The sequence below is a fragment of the Topomyia yanbarensis genome, chromosome 1 (assembly GCF_030247195.1).
Source record: "Topomyia yanbarensis strain Yona2022 chromosome 1, ASM3024719v1, whole genome shotgun sequence".
Taxonomy (NCBI): Eukaryota; Metazoa; Arthropoda; class Insecta; order Diptera; family Culicidae; genus Topomyia; species Topomyia yanbarensis.
In genome coordinates this window covers 209,273,373-209,289,666 of record NC_080670.1, presented here as the reverse complement: position 1 = coordinate 209,289,666, position 16,294 = coordinate 209,273,373, and the positions used below count along the sequence as shown (strand labels likewise).

The following is a 16,294-nucleotide window of genomic DNA, read 5'->3' as shown; positions in this document are numbered from 1 at the left end:
CACCACACAGATTGGAATCGAGCCGGAAACAACCGCAATTCGTCATGCTGAACTGCTATCGTTGCGGATAAGCGAAAAAACAAACGGAAATTGAGGACACGCTGGAGAAGAAAAAAAAGTAGACCACTGCGGTTGGATGATTGCGCTTTGGGTCCCGATACAAAACGTCTGTATAGCTTGCTACAAGAAGCAGTACCGAATGATTGTGATGAGATTTTTCTCCGAAGATTAACTGACAAAAGAGAAGTTTTGACCATGTGACTGCTGCTTTCCTGGGCAAAAAGTCCTGGTACTATATTCAATTACGGAACTTGATCTTCTGTTTTGATACACATAATGCTGGACAATTTCAGAAAGCATCGTAGCTAAAAAAATTGTCCCAACGGACCGGAACAACATGATTGCTAATTGGAAAAATTCTTTAATCTAAAAGTACTTTTCCACGTGGTTTAACAACTGGTCATTTGAATATTTAATTTACAATTTAAACTAGCCGCAGCTAACAGCCCTAACCCTTCTCTACACACTCACACACATGTCCGATTGGCATTTATTATAAGTCCCCGGCCTCAATTTCCCGGAACCGAGCCACCGGTTTTCCGCGAAATGCTCGAAACTTACTGTTCGCGTGTTGGTGACTTTTGAACAATGCGGCGGCATATGACCTATCGTAAAATACCACCGTCTGTGATGTGGTAAATGTGTTTATTTTCGATCATGAGCAATTAGTTGTTCGAAGAATTACACACACACACATTTACACAATAGAACCACAGTGTACACAACATCGGTCCTACCGGTGAGGTTATTTATATTTAAAAATAAAAAACCCGAGCCACGAATTTACATAATCGACTGACTGTCCGATACAGGAGAAATCATCCTCTTCATCGAAGAGCACATTCCATCACAGAACCCCCCTCTTTTTTAACCCGGTCGGGGGGAAAAAAAAGGTTCGATCAGATTAAAATACTTGTTCGATGGCACTTGCAGATATGCTCGTAAGAACTTTAGCTAAAACGAGCGAAGAAAAGGGTCGGTCGGTCGGTCTCCCATCCGTGCCTACCACAACAGTTGTCTAATCAATCGTTTGATTTGATCTGGCTGAAGGATAAAAGGAAATCAAGGAACAAGCCTAGAAAGAGAGAGAGAGGAGTTTATCGTGATTTGACCTCCTTCCTAAAGTGCTACGGTGACGTTGAGAAATCGAGCCGGGATAAAGAATAGGTAAAAATGTTCTTGATTGGGTTTGGGTTTTTTTTTAATTTGCTTCGTAATCGCTGAAAACCTATCTTATCTAATGGATCATCCACGGCAGTGGCATATAGAGTAAATGTTAATCAATGTTTTCAAAAAAAGGGCTTCTAAGTTTAATCGGATTTACTGTGCTGCTTCCGAGTACAGGTAATTCGTTTGAATTGGACAACAAACAAATGACCGCAAAACTGTTCTCGGAAGCAGCAAGTAGTATTGACAGGTTTGTATCCGACACTCGTTTGTGACGTACGTTGTCTGAGTGTCAAAGTCCAGTAATTGTAATCATAGAAATTGAAATCCAGAATTCAGATTTCAGGGTACAAAATCCAAAACCTATCATCCATTTGCCATAGTTTTTATTCCTAAACATTATTTTTAACAGACAATTACGGGAAAATGTTCTAACTAAATTTATTTCCAGGTCATTTCCACTACATCTAGAACAACCTAGGACAACCCCATCCGAATGAGCTGGCAAGGAACAATTGGACCTAATATGAATAGGAAATAGAAACTATTGAGAACAAACCCGTCAAGGCTGGACTTGGAGATGCTCGTGTACCCGTTAAGAACAATTTGACAATATGAAACTATTGAGAAAAAAAAAGCACAGTCAGTGCTGGTCAACCTGCTTGGAGATGCTTGCAAATCCGTTACCGAAACAGGTAAGTACATGATTTTTTCCACGACACGTTTCTATCTGCCGAATGTTAACGAGTTTAAAGTAAGCAGAATTCTTAAGAAATTTGACTTGTTTGTCGGTGATACTGGCTATTGGTTTTAAGGTAGAAGACGCAGTTTTTTTCTGTTTCAGCAGTTGTTGCTGATTAAACCTTGAAAAGGAAGCTAAAATTGTGACTGCAGGAAGAATCGCCCATAAGACCCAAGAAGCCTCTTTTTTTAGTTTTACCAATGAGAGAATCGGTAGCTCCAAAATGCTCGATCATTTGTATTTCAAATTACAAGTCCATTGAAACTAAAGAACTGTAACTAGTCGGGCCTCTGAGACCCCATTTCTCATTGTTAAAAAAGTTACTGATATGGCAACCGTTTGTATTTTGGTTGATGGTTTCGAAAATTGTGTGTTAGATTTGATTAAGAGCTTCTGTGCATGGTTTTTCGTTACCTGTCGTCTAATGACAAACCTAACAAGTGGAGTTCCGGCCTTGAGCAGTATATAACGTGATCTAAGAACTAATAAAACCTTATATTACTCAGATTATTAGAGTCAGATAAAAAGAAATGATTTCTACCCATTCTCCCAACATTCGCCTCGTTCGCAATACTCGCAAAGAAGTTTCGACAGGGTCCCTATCCTAACAGGCTCCATCCTTTCTGTATTTCAGCATGAAACTTATCGCAAGGGACTTATCGGGAAACGTTCGGTGACAACCTGTAGCCGTACGACATGTTGCAAGACATTAAACACAACAAAGCTTCGTTCCTCGGTTAAACTATTGAACGATAATTTCATGTATGATGGAACTGTGTAAAGGTTTCTTCCGTAATCAGAAGATCCATTTACCGAAACGGTGATTATAGTGCCAAGAATTTATTGGAAAAGAAGACACTTCTACTCAATCAAAAAACAATAATTGGGTTCAGATTCCAAAAAGCAGAGTCATAAAACCTGCAGTCCCGGAATCTCAGAATTTGTCAACAATCTAGGATCCAAGGTCTAGAAAACACATTTCAGAACACAGAATTGCTCTCAGACTTCATAAACTCGTAATCCAAGATTCTAGAGTCCAAGTGTACATAGTCTAGAGCCACGAATCAAATTGCAGAAGAGAGATCGAGGCGCTTAAATCAAGAATTAAATTCCAGGATTGATTCAAGTAGATTGAGCACTAGAATCGCATTTATCCATGTCTCAGAATTTAAAAATCGAAAATTACTAATCCAGATTTCAGAATACCAAATCTACAAGCAAGAATCACAGAGCCTAGATTTAAACAATTATTCAGAATACAAAATTTCGCCTCCATTCCTACAATCGAATTTCTGAAATATCAGAATCCATGAATTAAAAAATCCAGCATCTTATGCCCAGAATAATGAACCTTGGCTCCAGAGCATCCTAAATCCCATATCAAAACTTTGAATCCCAGAGTCTTCAGAATTTAAGATACGAAGAATTCAGAGTTTGAATGCAGAAGTCAGTATCAAGAATTTAGATCACAGCATTCAAAATCAAGTTCCGCTGTGCAGCTGTATCCTCGAATCCAGTAATTATTATGAAGAAATCTAGAGATAGATCCAAAATTCAGAATTTCTTATCATCAAGCATGTTGAAGTTCATGCTTGTTGAATCTCAACACTTGAAAATAAAAGAAATTGAAATCCAGAATTCGGATCCGCAAATCAGAATAAGGACTTCCAAAGAAACAGAGTGTCTAAAGTCCTACTTCAAAATCCAGATTGAAGCATCAAGATTGCTGGAGCCCGGATCCTTAAAACTGCAGATTTGGAAAGTAAGATTCCATCAATTGAAGGCATTCTTAATCCAAAATCCAGAAACTAGAATCACTTGAAAACTTGAAGACCAAGAATCTCCGAAATCGATAATAAAATATGAAAGAAAGATTCCCGATTTTAAATTTCGTGATATGCCATCAAATCCTCGGAGTTCTGGGAATTTAATTCTAATGTTCCGTTAAGTCGCCGAAACCAAGTATCTAATTCCACAATAAAGTTCGAGAGGTTCAGAATTTCAAAAACCAGAATTCAGAAGTCTTCTCTTATGAGGAACTGTCTTAAGAGAAACTCATTCAAAAGCAATTCTCTTCTAACTCTAGTGGGACAGTCTTTACAGTGAATTTCTTGGGAGGACCTCTCTAAGGAGCTACTGTTTTCGGAACAACGCTCTTGGGATCAGCTATTTGATATACAACTGTCTTTGGATCACCTGTCTTAGGAGCAGTACTCTTAGGTGTAATTCTATTTGGAGGAACTATCTTTGGAGTAACTAGATTATCTGTTTTGAAGTAATTCTTGTGAGGAACTCTTTCGGGAGAAAATGTCTTAAAAGCAACTATATTGGGAGCAGCTCTCTTAGAATTAGCTGCCTTTGGAGCAAATATGAAGAATGGCGCCTATATTTTGATTTTGCTCAGGCACCCCGAAAATCCGAACTACTCGCACACCAAGCCAAGCGAAATCCGTCAAAAACAGGCAAAATTGTATACGGAAACCGGAAAGGCAAAGGTGTGCAAAACCAAAAACTCAAAGCTCACCTTGATACCCCTGGATTCTGAGATGGGTCCTGGTTCAGGTACGGGTGATACCGACAGCAAAATTGTGCTTTCCAGTTGTAATATCCCGTGTGTCCGACAATATATGAACCGTCTTGTCCTGATCGGTTAGTGATTTTTTTTTCGTTTTCTTCTTTTAATTGGGGGCTGAACTAAGCAAAACTTTGACTTCCAACTATACTTTCGTGTCCGACTCCCACAGATCCACCTTCACCTTCAACATATGTGCCACTTCGTGAGCAGAAGGACGGACAGTTCAATGTTTAAAATCAACAGTCACTGTGAATTTTGCTTTTGGTTCCAACTACCTCACTAACAAATCGTCGGTCGCTACCTGTGTTCCAATGCTTATCTGATATTCAAATATTTCCCCGCATCATACTTCGTATTTTATTTCACTATTCTTGGGGCCTTTATGTTAAATTTGTTGAAAAAATTATAATTTGAGTCATTTCAAACAACATCACTTTCAAGATCTATCAGTGGCCAATGGCTCAATCATAAGAAATTCAAAGAATCAGTTTACCTAAATTTTGACATTTAGATATTGCTGCCCCTGTTCAAACATTGCGTTGCAAAAAAAAGTTAAACATGAATCTGTCGTTAAAAAAATACATTTTTGGGCTACCCTATAGTGGAGAAATTTTTGAAATAAATTCGAACCGGGCTAAAGGATGCATTCGAGATTAAACGGAAATTATTTATTTTAAAAATTCACCGCGCAAGCAACCATGGTAATGGTATTTGTAGAACAAAAACGTTAGTTTGCCTGCGTATAGTTTCACCTCAAATCCGCTCCGTGATATACAAAATACGCATCAATTCCATGCACAATTATTCGCGGCAAGAAATCGAAAGCTAGTATCTATTTGATACTCCTATTATAGTTGACCCGAGCTCGAGTAAAAAAAAATGTTCCACTAGGTCTTTCCTAGTCTGAAATGGGAAAGTCGTTGGAAAATCGGTAGAGCTAACACCTACTACGTCCCGAGGTTAAGTTGTTTGTATGGAGTGACCAGACATACCATACTGTATATTTTGATATTAAAAATGTCTTACTCCACTATCTGGGGCTAGGTGTCATTCTAAAATCTAAACTATCTCCCATGTAACGAAACTATGTAAGGTTTGCACGCTTATAACTCCGATATTACTAGATGGATTCTAATCATTCATACACCAACCGATTCAGAAACACCTAACTTAAATATTGGTAATAATTTAATATCTCCCCAATAAAAGTAGACTTTTGGAAATTGGTAAAATTAAAAAGTTCACGAAAAACGGGAAAATACCATTCGTGAGGCAGATTTCTCAGACACAGCCGTCAAAAGAGGGCAGCTTAGTGACTCAATGAAAGACGAAAAGTCATAAATAGAAGCGACGCATGTCCGTTTAAATCAGTTGTTGCTCTTATTTCATACGAGCAACATCGTCTCCGGGCGATGCAATAAGCGTTATCGATTTTCGGCAACGTTGGCATTTGCACACACACGCACCTAAGTGACTAAGCCATATATGTTTAGTTTATAAATAGAGGTAACGCGTACCCGTTTGAATCAGTTTTTGTTCTTATATCGAACGGGTAAGATCATGGCTGCATCGTCTGGGCACTACAATAAGCGGTAGACGCTATGCATTTTCGGCAGCGGTGGCCGTGTGCGGATTTTTCGGCTACCAGCGCGGTGTCACAGAATGATTTGCAAAGTGGGTGGGCGGGGTGGTTTAGATTTAATTCAATACGGTGTGTGCTGCTTAAGAGTGTTGCGTTTGAAAAAAAATATATAATATATAAAATATATAGCTGCATAGGGTATAAAGAGCCTATTGGTTTTCATGTTTCATATTTCGGTTATATGTTTTTTGTGAGTAAGGCATCTTACAACGTGCTTCTGTAGTTATTGCACTGTTCAGCAACGTAGCATTTTATATAGGAGAGTACACTCAGGTTTTTTTACGCGGATTTTGAAATTTACGCGGTTTTCATTAACGCGTTTTTTTTTTAATTTACGCGGTTTTCATTTACACGGCCTGTATCCCCTGCGTGAAAAGGTATATAGCAAATTGTAACATAAAAAAAACAGGCGAGTGAGCAAGAACTTGAGTCGATATGTGTGATAGATAAAATTCATTTGCACGCTCTTGAAAAAAGTTTCATTTTTAATGTCACCGTGGTCGTGTCCTGTACACAACCCTTTAATTTTTTTGTAGCGTGTTAGTTTAAAATGTATGCAGAATCACCACGATTTCAGATTTTCGACAGTAGAATATGTTTTAAGCATGTGTCATGTACCGTCAAGTAAAAGATTCCTACAGGAAATTTTATTGTCAACCCTTTGTTGAAGAATCTGTGCTCCTATCAGTCGATCATCCCGAGCAAACGCAAAGTTCATAGATCATGGTCCAAATTCACCCCTACTGCATGGTGTTAGCGTTAGTAATTGGAATGGGTTCAATCCATGAGAACACCATCACCATTGTCCGGAAGATATTTGAAAACCATATTCGGGTGTATTTATGGGTTTTTGAGACCATTTCATGGTGTTTTGATAGTTGTGAAATTCGGTGCGAATTATATTCATGGTTACTTTATCGGGTTGTACGGTGATTGAAACCTTGAAAATTTACTCGGTATCGCTTCAAAGAAATGGCAATAAGTTTGTTTTGATGAGTACACATCACCTTGGGCTTCTCAAAGAACAAAGCGTGTTATCACGACAACTTTGAAACTTATCAAATGATCGGATCCGAGTCGGGACGTAGCAGGTGTTAGCTCTACTGAATTATAAAATGCCAATTGGAAACCTGGCAAGTTCCTAGGATATTTTTATGACTCATTCCATATAAACATCAAGCCGTTCTAAAAAATTGGGGAATAACTGGCTCCGTAAATTTCCAAGTTTCTTCAAACTTTAATTTTTTTAGATAATCATCTTTTGTAATTGAATTTTTTTACCTTACTATTTTTGTAAATTTAAAATTAACAATATTCAAACTTCAATTTCTTTATTTTTTTTCTTTATTTGGTCTTTTGACAAACTATGAAACTTACCAAATGGTCGGAGTCGGGTCGGGACGTAGTAGGTGTTAGCTCTACTGATTTTTTCACTGTCAATTCGATGTCTGGGGTTTTTCTAAGATATTTTCTGATTCAGTTTAAAAATTAACCCGTTCTAAAAGTGGGCAAATTTTGACCGAATTTTACTAAAGTAGACTGTAAGATGTGGCGAGGGGAATAACTGGTTCCGTAAATTTTCAAATTTATTCAAACCTTATTTTTTTTAAATAATGATCTTTTGTAATCGAATTTCTTGCTTGTTTTAAAATTGAAAGTTAACACCACTTTAACCTCAATTTCTTGAAATGAATTTTTTTTGAATATTTATATCTAAAATTTTTGATTCTTATTGGATTTAAATTTGCGTAATTGATTATTTAGCTCACTCACAGTTTTTAATTTTTTTTTGCTTTTTTTGGTTGACATTTTTTTAATTTTCTTCAATTTTAAATCTTATATTTTAAAATTGCTTAATTTCGGTTCATTTAAATTTTTGAATTTTTTCATTCTCAATTTCTCTAATTATAATTTTTATTCATTTAATTCCTTAATTTTCAAAACTTTAATTTTTATTAACTTTTAATGCCTTCGCATTAATTTTTTTATATTTTCATGTTTCTTGCTTTTATTATTATTTTTTTACAGTTTTTCTTTTCCAATTTATATTCAAAATTAATAATTTTTCAAATTTTAAATCTTCCTATGTTTAGATTTTTTTAAATACTATTTTGTTCTTTGTTTGATGTTTTAACAAACTATGAAACTAATCAAGTGGTCGGAGTCGGATTGGGACGTAGTAGGTGTTAGCTTTACTGATTTTTTCAGTATCAATTTGAAATCTGGGGTGTTTCTAAGATATTTTTATGACTGATTCCTTATAAACATCAACCCGTTCTAAAAATGCAAGTGTAGGAAGTGGCGTGGAGAATAACTGTTACCGTAAATTTCCAATTTTTTTCAAACTAACTTTTTTATAAATAATGATCTTTTGTAATTGAATTTTTTACCTTAATATTTTTTTTTAAATTGGAAATTATCACCATTTAAACCTCAATTTCTTGAAGTTTAAATTTTTTGCATATTCAAATCTAAAGCTTGTGTTTCTTTTTGGATTTTAATTTGTTTTATTAACTATTTATCAACTCGCAGTTTTTAATTTTTTCCCTTGCTTTTAATTTTTTTTACTGTTTTTATTTACAATTTTCTTGAATTGTAATTCTGTTATATTTTAAAATTGAATTGCTTTGGCTTAAATTTTTTATGCTTATGCTTTTATTTTTTATCTTCATGTTTCTCGCTTTTAATGTTGATTTTTTTTATTTTATGCACTTTATTCTTTTCGAATTTATAATCAAAATCATTAATTCTTCAAATTTTAAATTTTTTATCCGTTTTGATTTTTAGCATTATTTTTGTCTTTATTTGGTGTTTTGACAAACTAACTTGCCAAATGGTCGGAGTCGGATCGGGACGTAGTAGGTGTTAGCGCTACTGTGTTGAATCCGGGGGTGTTTCTAAGATATTTTTATGATTCATTCCATATAAACATCAACCCGTTCTAAAAATAGGCAAATTTTGACCGAATTTTACTCAAATTTAGAGCAGAAAAAAATGGCGCGGGGAATAATTGGCTTCGTAAATTTCCAAATCTCTTCAAACTTTTTTTTTAATCATGATCTTTTATAATTGATTTTTTTATCTTACTATTTTTGAAAATTGCAAGTTAACAATATTTAATCTTCAATTTCTTGAAGTTTAAATTTTTTTTGAATAATTAAATTTAAAATTTTTGTTTTATAAATTTTCTAATTAACTATTTATTAACTATTTATTAATTTCATAGTCTTTCCTTATTATAATTATTATAATAGAATTTCTTTCCTTATTATAATTTTTTGTGTTTTTTCTTTTACGATTTTTTAATTCTTAATTTTCCTGAATTTTAATTCTCTTATATTTTAAAATTTCATTATTTTGGTTTTTTATTTTTTACATGCCTTCAATTTTTTTATTTTCTTACTTATCGCTTTTAGTGTTGAAATACATTTTCTTATTTTTAAATTATTTTACTTTTCTTATTTATTTATATCTAAAACTAGCTAATACCCATAGCGCGTTGCTGCGACTTTCAACGAAATAGGAGAAAAACAGAATTTATTCCGAAGCGCCATCTGTCGGGCAGATAATCCCAAAAATAATAGCACACAAACACGCTTCAAAACAAACGCCTATGTATAAATTTTGACGGCAATCGGTTAAGCCGTTTGAGAGTCCATAAATTATATACATACAAACATTGACTTTTATATATATAGAAGATAGATGGATTAATAATTTTTCTAATTTTAAATTTTGTATCGCTTAGATTTTTTAATATTCATTTTTTCTTAATTTGTGTATTTTTTGGTCCTTGAATTTATTGATGATATATTTTTCAATTTCTTTAATTTAATTTTTTAATCTTTGTGAAATTCTTTTAATTCTTTAGTTTTCAAATTTATTATTTGCTTTATTTTTTTAATGTTCCAAATTCATTAATTGTTTAGTTTTTGATCTCACCAATTTTCAATCACGTAAAATTTTCAACATCATTATCATGTTTTTAATTTTTTATGTTTAATCCTTTGGTTAGTCTTCAATGTTTTAATGCTTTAATTTCTTATTTCTCAGTTCTTTATTTCCAATTTCGATTCTTTTGATTTTTAAAATTTTGATCTTGTATTTTTTTTTAAATTCCTTTTTTAAATTTTTCAATTTAAATTAATTTAATTTACAATATTTAGAAATTTTATATATCTTAATTTAAAATTTAGAATTTCTTAATATTTTTTTAACTTCCTTGATTTTTTTTCAATATTGCATTTTTTACATTATTTTTACATTTCTAGAATTTCGAAATTTTCTTATATTTCAATTGTTGATTTTTATATCTTGGCATTATTATTTTTCGCTTTATTGATTTGAAGTCTTGAATTAATTAGTTTTTTAATCGCTTTATTTTTCAATTTTCTAATTCCTTTGCGATTGTTTTTTTTAATATTTTTTTTTATATTATAGAGCTTTTATTTTTTTTCATTTCTTAATTTTTAAATTCGAAAGCATTTTTAAATTTTGTAAATTGTTAGATCTTTTATTTTTTTATTTCGTTATTTTTTTTTGTTTAGTTTTTTAATTTTTCGATCGTTGAAGATTTTTTTGGTTTCAAATTTTCAATTTTGTATTTGTTAAGTTCTTTTTTTTTATATTTTAATGTTTTTTGTTGAACTCTCATTTTCCTTTTGTTAATTTTATATTGTTCTATTGTTTAGTTTTTTAATCATTAATGTTTACTCAATTTCGATTTTCTATTTCCTACTACATTAGTTATTTATTTTGTTTATTTTAAACTGTTCACTTTCAAACTTTTTTAATTTATTTTTAATTTTGTAATTTTTATTCGCTCTTTTTATTCTTTAACTTCACAATATTATTAAGAAAATTCGAACAGAATACATATTTTGTAAATTTAATTCTGAATTTTTTTGTTGCATATTATGTTTTATTTTATATTTTATTTTGGAGTTTTAAAAGCTTTAATTTAATTAATTTTTTTTATATTATTTTATCCATTTTTTATTTTCTTATATTCTCTCCTTATTTTATTATCTTGCCTTTTTCTTATTTTCTTATTCTCCTCATATATCTATTTTCTTATCATCTTTTTCAAATCTTTAAATTGACAATTCAATTTTTTGAATTTTTCAATGTTTTATATTGTACCTAATGAAGAGTGTACGGAACAAAATTATTGTAATTTTTTTTTACAATAATTATTTCCTGCTAAAATTTTAGGTGTAATCAATTCAATGTGCCACCGTTGCGCGAATGGAGTCGGAAGAACACCAGCGGCGTACACAAATTTTACGCTCGTTATGATGATGATGATGATGTGTTAAATGATTGCTATAGTTACTTTTAAGAGCAAGGCCAAAATTATGCCAGCAGCGAACGACCTTCATTGTATCGCTGTTTGAAGGGCCAAAAAGCGTTGGATCCATAAGCAAAAGTTCTTACGCGCACTCCACAGGAACAGTCCTAAGCGATAAAAATCGCCTTCCAGCAATAAAATCCAGCCGTAAATCATTGCCTGATGGTAAACAAATTTCACCGTGCCTTTGAATCGGTTCAATCTGTACTGTAATACGTGTTTTGAAACGATACAACAAACGTTTGATAGAAAGGAAAAAGAGGCCAAAATGAATCTTCCTATAATGTGAAGGATCACAGGCGGGTAGTCAAAGTTTTCAAGAGTTTTCAATTCTAATAGTTGAGTGAGACACGTGATGAAAAAAACACGTTTAGGCAAAATTTCTGTGCAAAACAATTGTGAAAAGCTACACGCGTACATAGTTCAAAAATCGCGCCGAATAGTGATGAACGACAGAGTGCAGTGGGGAAAATCACGTGCCAAGAAACCCCACATTTAGCGGTTGACGAAACCGTATTGTCACGTCATGGACGACGAGACTTATGTGAAAGTAGATTTCCAGCAGCTTCCCGGGATCCTTTTCCTCACAACTTGTCATAAGTTCAACATCCCCGAGGATGTTTCAAAGCAGAAAAAATCTAAACTTGCCAAAAAAATACATGATTTGGCAGGCAATTTACTCGTGTGGCAAATGAAGTAACCTCTTCGTGCCATCAGGAACAGTGAAAACTTGAAAAATGCCTTCAAAAGCATCTATTTCTACTTCTAATAAATCATGGCTTTCGTAAGAAAACTTAAATCTCAGGATCTGTGACGTTTGGCAGATAATAGTCTGGCAACCGAACATCAATCAACCTGACATCCATCTTGAGATCCGTCCAATTCAATTACTTTTCCTGTTATTAAAACTGATGACATTCTGGACCAGATAGAACATTTCTATATTTAGCAGAAAACTTTCCAGCAACAACAAAAACACTGCCGGTGACAGCTGACTACCCCCCCCCCCCACCAACAACAAAGTTGGCCAAGAAAACAGACACGATCCGTTCCCTAATTCGATTGGACAGAGAGCCCCGTTTGTCAATCAGGATATGTCAGCGGATATTTATAAAGGAAAAAAAAAACGGAAATGAATGAAACGTGTAGCCACCGGGGCCTGTCCTCACAAAGCGTGAGCATTCAGCGTAAAAAAACCCATCCAACCATCGTTCGTGTCCATCCTTCGCGGTAATCCCTCCCGCGCTAAAGTCATAAGGAAATTAAAAATGAACGACTCCGGATTACACTCGTGTATAGCCTTAACGTACAAAAGTCGATAGTCTTCGCTTTAAGGCGGGTCCCACCACGCGAGAATCTCGCGTGTGGTGGGGTCCCGTTTCAAGCGAGCTTCTCGTGGAATTTAAATTAGCCTCGGTAACCTTCTTGGAGGAGAGCGAAACACCCACGCGCGCGCTGTCATAAGTGCGGACCCTAGCCACAGTGGCAAAGTTTTGTGCGCTGACTTCGACGACGACGACAACGTCGACAGCAGAAGGGAAAGCTGACGAAATGAAATATTGATCAGGATGCCAAAGGTGAAAAATTACTTTAGTTCTTCGTTTGTGAAGAAAATGGAATGATACACCTCCCCCCCCCCCCGGCGTCGCCACGCAACACGAGTACTAGCTTCGGTAACTGTCAGTTAGCCGTCGTCAATCAGTGAGTGCTAGATTGCTTACCACAAATTGTCTTTAAATTATCTTGTACAAATTCAACAGCTCACAGTTTCTTAGCGAACTGTCACTTGCCGTACAATTTATGAGGATGGAGCGAGCGTGGCTCTCATAATTTTCGCCTGTAAGTAAATTTTTCGCTTCACGTTTCACCCGAGTCTTCTACGGTGCGCGAGGAGTGGGAGGAAGAGAATGGAAGATAAAGCCAAGGAAAATATGTCAGATTGTGTTACATAGGGCGCGCGAAGGAACGGTGGCCGTAGTGTGTCTTACCGCGGATCAGTGGGTGGGTATTTTAGAAGGATCAGTGGTTGGGGGAAAAAAGAAAGCAGGATGAATATACTACAGACGATAATCTGTTGCCCAAACCTTTTTCTGGTTGCTCCTGCTGCTGCTGCCGCCGCTGCTGCTTGTTCGTGATAGCTGGGATCGAGGTTCCGATGATGGTGGTGATATTCCGTTGGGCCCACCAGGAGGAGGTTGTCCGCCGATACCGTTCCGAATGGTTCCGTTCCCGTTCGGTCTGTTCGCCCGAAGCAGGACTGCAAGCCACCGGAGATGTTCGGGTAAATATTTTGATTCAGACGTAACAAGGCATAACAGCACTCCGGACAGGACTCCTGCTGAGGCTGCGGCTGCTGTTTCTGCACCTGCCGGGCACTGGAAAAGTGCTCCGTTTTTGCGTCCGAATCGGGATCACCCTCCCCCTGCTCCTCCTCCTCCTGCTGCGTGTGTGTGTTAATCCTTTGGCAATCGATCCGCACTACCCACCCCTTCACTCGTTCCCACCCCACCCCGGGGCGGTTCCGTCGACGGTGGGGACCGTGCTCTCGAACGAACTCTCACACGCGTTTTGGCTTTACACTCTACACACCGCGCAAAGGCAAGACGAGGAAAAACTTGGAAAAGCTTTCATCGGTGTTGCACACAGTTTAAAAGTTTTTTTTTTAAGAAAAGGGCTTCACTTTTACACTTTCTTCTCCTTCTTCTTCTTCTGTGTCGCCCTTTAGGAAAAGGCAATTTTCCACAGATCCATCCTGCGTTCGAGTAGCAAAAGGGGGAACACACCGCGCGCGACCGTTCCCGAGGTGCAAAACGGGACCCAATTCTGGAACAGGAGGAAGAAAAATCAATTCTCGGGATGGCAGGAGAACACAGGCCAGGTTGCCTTTTTTACGAGGGGGGTTTACACTACACACTACACACCAGGGGCCAGGGCGGGGGTTCCTCTGCCTGCCTATTTTCACACAACTTTCACACAGAACCGTTTTCCCCCTTGATAGGAGACCGCAGTAGAATGTGTGTCTGCCTTTTCTTCTTGGCGACCGCGTATAAAATGTTTGCTACCGAGACACTTCCTGGATTAATGCTGCTGCTGGTTGGTTTGCTGCTCCTCTTCGCTTTGTGTGTGTGCAGTATGTGGCTGGATCCGCTGCTAGTAGTCTTTACGTTCCACTTCAATCCAATCGGTTTCGGGTCGCATTTTCGGATGGTTTGGTTTTTCTTTCACTAAAATGGTTCTCGCTCTCCGACCGAGTCACGACAGTTGTGAGCGATTCTCTCCAACCATGTGAGCACTGGAAAGGAACGTCGCCCGGGTTGCTAGATCGAATGATAACAAACTGTGTCGTTTGACAGGTCGAACCAAACAAATATTGTAGCTCAAATGTCACGATGCAATCGAATTTCGCTTGTGAGCTGCAATTTAATTGGTTTGTCACTTTCGCTTATATTAGGAAAACTTTGTTCTGTCCCAATCGGCAACACTTCCTAATACGTTTCCACAGTGACGAATCGACAGGTAGCGGGGGTAACGGGAAATGGATGAACAACTTTAAAGTATCCTGTTGGTACACAACTGACTACTGGCTCCAATCGCACGTTCTAAAAAAGCGAGCGAAAAAAACGGAGAGAACTATTTCGCTGAGAGCGGAAAGAGAGAGAGCAGCACCCGTTCGGGAAAAATCAATTTTTCCAACGCAAGCGCAACGGCACATCAACAGGTCAAGTCTTGCCTTCGCCGTGGCCGTCCGCAGCAGTAGTTACTACCACGACCAGAACCATCACCATCACCACTTTACCCCCCGTCCCCAACCATCGTCGGTTACCAACATTGTATGTATGTATAGTATATATGCCCGCTGGATGCCATTGTGCGGAGTTCAAGGAATTTGCCTCTGAGCGATGGATGGCTATGTTTGCGTTTGCGGAGCGAGAGAGAGAGAGAGGCCTGTCATCCGTCGTCCGCTTAGCTAGCCAGTCAGTGGGAAAAGTCTATCCTGACAACTCCCAAGCAGTGGTGCCTACCCTGCGGCGTTCTCGGACAGTCTACTTTCTGTGTCATTGAATGAGTTTTTTGACATAAGTAGATATGAAAAGAGTATAGTTTCCTAGTTATTAGGGTGATTAAAAAATTTAGTTGTTTGCGGACGTAGTTTAGAGGACAAAATTGTTGAAAAAAATTATTTTTATGGATCCTACAAAAAATGAATCAACCTAATGTATAGCCAAGATCATTTTTTGTGTCAGAAATGAATTCAGCGAATTTCAGTTTAACCATCCTCACAGCAAAGTTTGAAGTATATTGTAATTGTATAATTAAATAAAAAGGTTCAGTGCTTACTTCCCGAGACATCACTTTGATTTTGCTGTCTTGTTGCCAGTTACTGATGAGATGAATTCAAAACTCAAAATGCATCTCTATTTTAAATAAACAACCGTTCCATGGAATAATGAAATTCATGAATGATTTGGAATATTTACATCGGGAATCGGTGACAAATGAGCTAGTAGGTCAGGTTGAATCCAATTGTAATAAACTTTGAGACTTGCCACCATAGTTAAAAGTTCTTTTTTGAAATTAGCGAAATTTAGGGCTAAACTATCTTCAAACTCCTACTTTCACTGTTTGGCGTAAAATTGAACCGATCTTATCGTGTTCCAGATGATTTTCACTAACTTTCTGTGTCCTCTTCAGCGAGCATTAAATTTTAATGGATTTCGATGTTGCATTTCCTCCATTTGGCATTAAGAAATAAGGGTC

General features: G+C 36.4%; 1 protein-coding gene across 1 annotated transcript in view; it reads right to left on the bottom strand.

Annotated features, from left to right (window-relative positions):
• The window catches only part of LOC131690501 (protein unc-13 homolog B), a 47,237-nt gene extending 32,232 nt beyond the window's left edge, over window positions 1–15,005 (bottom strand). Inside the window, exon 1 of the mRNA XM_058976336.1 lies at window positions 13,621–15,005. The gene's annotated coding sequence lies outside the window, so the exon portion shown is untranslated. The remainder of the gene's footprint in view (window positions 1–13,620) is intronic.
• Between the last annotated feature and the right edge of the window lie 1,289 nt (window positions 15,006–16,294).